Genomic DNA, 5,310 nt, shown 5'->3' on the forward strand with positions numbered 1-5,310 from the left:
AAAGAACATCCAATGGAAAAAAGACAGCCTCTTTAACAAATGGTGCTGGGAGAACTGGACAGCAACATGCAGAAGGTTGAAACTAGACCACTTTCTCACACCATTCACAAAAATAAACTCCAAATGGATAAAGGACCTGAATGTGAGACAGGAAACCATCAAAACCTTAGAGGAGAAAGCAGGAAAAGACCTCTCTGACCTCAGCCGTAGCAATCTCTTACTCGACACATCCCCAAAGGCAAGGGAATTAAAAGCAAAAGTGAATTACTGGGACCTTATGAAGATAAAAAGCTTCTGCACAGCAAAGGAAACAACCAACAAAACTAAAAGGCAACCAACGGAATGGGAAAAGATATTCGCAAATGACATATCGGACAAAGGGCTAGTATCCAAAATCTATAAAGAGCTCACCAAACTCCACACCCGAAAAACAAATAACCCAGTGAAGAAATGGGCAGAAAACATGAATAGACACTTCTCTAAAGAAGACATCCAGATGGCCAACAGGCACATGAAAAGATGTTCAGCGTCGCTCCTTATCAGGGAAATACAAATCAAAACCACACTCAGGTATCACCTCACGCCAGTCAGAGTGGCCAAAATGAACAAATCAGGAGACTATAGATGCTGGAGAGGATGTGGAGAAACGGGAACCCTCTTGCACTGTTGGTGGGAATGCAAATTGGTGCAGCCGCTCTGGAAAGCAGTGTGGAGGTTCCTCAGAAAATTAAAAATAGACCTACCCTATGACCCAGCAATAGCACTGCTAGGAATTTATCCAAGGGATACAGGAGTACTGATGCATAGGGCCACTTGTACCCCAATGTTCATAGCAGCACTCTCAACAATAGCCAAATTATGGAAAGAGCCTAAATGTCCATCAACTGATGAATGGATAAAGAAATTGTGGTTTATATACACAATGGAATATTATGTGGCAATGAGAAAAAATGAAATATGGCCTTTTGTAGCAACGTGGATGGAACTGGAGAGTGTGATGCTAAGTGAAATAAGCCATACAGAGAAAGACAGATACCATATGGTTTCACTCTTATGTGGACCCTGAGAAATTAACAGGAACCCATGGGGGAGGGGAAGGAAAAAAAAAAAAAAAAGAGGTTAGAGTGGGAGAGAGCCAAAGCATAAGAGACTGTTAAAAACTGAGAACAAACTGAGGGTTGATGGGGGGTGGGAGGGAGGAGAGGGTGGGTGATGGGTATTGAGGAGGGCACCTTTTGGGATGAGCACTGGGTGTTGTATGGAAACTAATTTGTCAATAAATTTCATAAAATAAATAAATAAATAAATAAATAAATAAATAAATAAATAAATAAATAAAAATAAAAGATAAAGCCTAGTAATAAAAAAAAAATTTAACCTATTAATAAAAAATTAAATAAACAAAATACAGATGAGGAAACCCAAAAGACTTGTGAGCATATAAAGAGATAATCACACTCATTAATTATCGGAGAAAAGCAATCAATGAGATATCACAATGAGATATCACTTTACCTCTGTGAGACTGAAGAAACTTGGAAAGCTGTGTAATGACAAGAGTTGGTGAAGATCTGAGGACAAAGGACCCCTCATGCACTGCTGGTTGGAGTGCAGTCTGGTGTGTATGTTGTGGGAGGAATCTAGAGGCCCTTAGCCAATTACTCATAGACGTAAACTCTGACCCCACATTCTGTACTTGGAGATAAATACATAAACATATAAATACATTTAAAATTATCACATGGATCTGAAAAAGAACATGGAGGAGGATGCTTTTGTAGTGCTGTTTGTGGAGGTAGAGAGTCAAACAAAAACTGCCTATCCAGCCCTAGCCTAGAAGAATAAACAGGTAGAATGTAATGGACCCACACCATGGACTATTACACAGACATTAAAAACACCAAACAATGTGCATATAGCAACATGGATGGATCTTAAAATCATAGTGCTCACACAAAAAAATAAAAAAAAAAAATACAATGACATTTTTTTACACAATACCATCTATTCCAATGAAAAATACATACCTGCAAAACAAAATTTACATTTCACAAGAACAGATACATAGTGAAAGTATACATAGGAAGCACATAGAATGATTAGTCATAGGCAGAGGGATATGGGGTTATGGGAATATATTAAACGCTGAGCCTTACATGAACCAAAGATGATAATGTATGTTAACTGAAAAGTATGATTAACATCATTAACTACCTTCTATCCTTGATATCCAATGAGAAAGCAGAAAGATTCCAACTAAGATATATAGTTGAGACCTGAAATCTCAAAATGCGATACCAAGACTTCCTCATTCCTATAAGTGAAATATAGTCTAGCTCCATACTATCCATGGCTTTTCCAAGAGCACTCCCATGGTCTGTGATAATTGTTGAGGGAGATGAGGAAGATATTCTGTGGTATCCAAAATATTCTCCAGTGTAAATCATCCAGGGCCTCAATACCCATGCCTCCTTGGCACAGGCCCAACATTTCATAAAGATATCACTCTCGGAGATCAGGTGTGTCCATAGTCTCCTGCCCAGGGACCAATGAGTAGGCCAATGAGTACGCCAATGAGTAGGCCAAAACTTAGCATCTTCCATGTGCTGTTGAAGAGTAGCCTACATTGTCATTTACTCTTGTAATACCAACCAATTCTGACAACTGCTGAGAAAGAAAAGGGATAATGACTTCCCCAGTTGGAGTCCTGCTGTAGTATCCTAGCCCCCACATTAAGTACAGAGTGGAGCCAGATTCAACACATTCAGAGGAAACTATGATCTTTTCAAGACATTGAAGAACTATTCTCCAAGGAACAGAATTAGTTCGAAGTGGTTAAAACGGAGATTGGTCCAAGAGAAATGTTATCTGATTCATGGTTCCACTGAGTTAAGCCTAGACTTTAATTTCTTCAAGATCTCTGGAGCCATTAATAACAATTATTTTAATAGCTGAAGATTAGTGTTTACTATGTGCAAAGCATTGTTCAAAACACTTTAACTGCACTATCTCATTCCAACACACACACACAAAAGCTCTATGAAAAAGCTACAGTAATTATACCAATTTTATAAAGCAGAAAATTGACACATATGAGATTAAGTGACTGGCTAAATGGTACTTTAGTAAATGGTGGTGGAGCTGGGATTCAAAGCTAAGCAGTCTGGCCTCAGAGCCCATGTACTCAACTTGTACACCTCATTGTCTGTGTCCACTGGGCATAATGGTTAAGAAAAAAGCAGCTTCTCGAAATTATGCCCAAAGTTATGATAAAAGAAACATTTATGTTTGGCCAGAAAGGCATTTTCTCCAATATATTCTTTTTTTTTTTTAATGTTTGTTTATCTTTGAGAAAGAAACAGATTGAGAACAGGGGAGGGGCAGGGTGGGGGGTGGATACACAGAATCCGAAGCAGGATCCAGGCTCTGAGCTGTCAGCACAGAGCCCAACGTGGGGTTCGAACCCATGAACCACAAGATCATGACCTAAGCCAAAGTCAGATGCTTAACCAACTGAGGCTACCCAGTCTATTCTACCTATATATTCTAATAGCCAGGTACATTTTATATATTTTTGTTTGGGTCCGAAGATTTTAGTTTCCTTCCACCATCTCTCCCTTCTTTCTCTCCTCTCCAGTACTGTTATAACATTGCTAAAGATATGGTGAAATTTTTTAAATGTATCAAGCATTTTGCAAAATTGGAGATGATACCAAACAATAAACTTGATGTTGTTTTCCACCTATTGGAGAATTATATCTAGAACATATAGTAAAGAGGTAAAAATCAAGAAAATCTCTAAAATCTCCCCTATGGCCTAGATCATCCAAAAATGACAAGAACTCCTTTTTCCAGATAGAAGTCTGTTTTTCTCTGTCCCAGCTCCCATACAGTTTTTCAAAAACAATATCACCAAATAAACAGTTCTTTCTTCCCCAGATACTCAGTACATTGTTTTAGGTAAAAGAATTGAAGAAACGAACGAGGAAACGTGACAAAGAGAGGAGTCACCATTTTCACTCACTCCATTTCATGCATAGATTCAACAACCTAATTCTTAAAGAATATTTAAAGGCTTATTGTGGTAGACTTTGTATGGTACCTGATATGCAAAATGAACTTATCAGAAGTAGAAACAAAAATCTATTTTTGAAATAAGCATCTTTGAAGTTTGCTATGAAAGTCCTCTACGGCTATGCCCATAATGGCATAAAATATATTTTATTAATTTATACTGTATATTCTATTATGTGTGCTCTATTAACCTTTTTTTAATCGCATTAACTTTTTAGAAAATGCTGACCAGCCGTCTACTGCCATCCAGTGTACTTCTAGGTTATCATAGGTAATCAAGTGCCCAAGAAATGGAAATTTATTCTAGTATTAGCATAAAAAAAAAGATTATAGTTCTAGATCGAGGTAGAGACATAGCCATATATAGAGATATGGAGACGTAGATAGATGTATGTCCACATTACATACACCAGTTTTCCCTTATATATTTCCATATATATTTCCCACCATATATTTCCCTTATATAACTAAGAACTGATTGCCAAAAGAGAAAGTTAACTGATCTTGCATGTGCTGAAAGCCTCACAGCACTTCAGGCAAATACACGGATTTTGGATTCTGTAAATTGAAAGGAACTTTTGTTTCCCATTAGTGGAGTACCAGAGGAAAAGAGCACTGAACTAAATGAAAGTGAAGAGACCAGGGTTTTACCTCAGTCTCCCCATCACACTGTGCGACCTTGGAAGTTTCATTCAATCCTTCCATACTCTCATCTGCAAAAATGTTCCCAGCACACTAGATAGCCTCTACAACTCCTTCTTCACCTTGTATTTCAGACAACAGTATATATTGTGTGTGTTTGATGCAGCTCAGATCTGAAAACTGTGAAAATATTACTCAGTTGACCCACTAGATGGTAGCAGAATCCTGATTACTGTAAGATTGCAGGCAGCCAAGCCAACTTTCACATCATTCTGAATTCCACTATCAGAAAGTTAATGGAAGGACTTTGGTTGTTGAAAGATTTGAGTTTTACTGCCACCTCTGCTATTTATTAATTGGATGACCTTGGGAAAATGAGCCCATTAAGGTTTCTGATTACCTGCCACAAAATCAAAGGGCACTTTCCAGATCTAACACTATGATTGAATTTTGTTTCCATAGCACAAACATGATACCTTTAAATAGTAATGTTCTCTTATCCTGCTTTAAGCCATTCAAACCATCTCCATTTGGCCTAAAGAAAAATTCCATTTTCTCTATTTAAGTCCTTGGACATTAACAATATTTTTCTTT

Source organism: Felis catus, chromosome B1 (genome assembly GCF_018350175.1).
Source record: "Felis catus isolate Fca126 chromosome B1, F.catus_Fca126_mat1.0, whole genome shotgun sequence".
NCBI lineage: Eukaryota > Metazoa > Chordata > Mammalia > Carnivora > Felidae > Felis > Felis catus.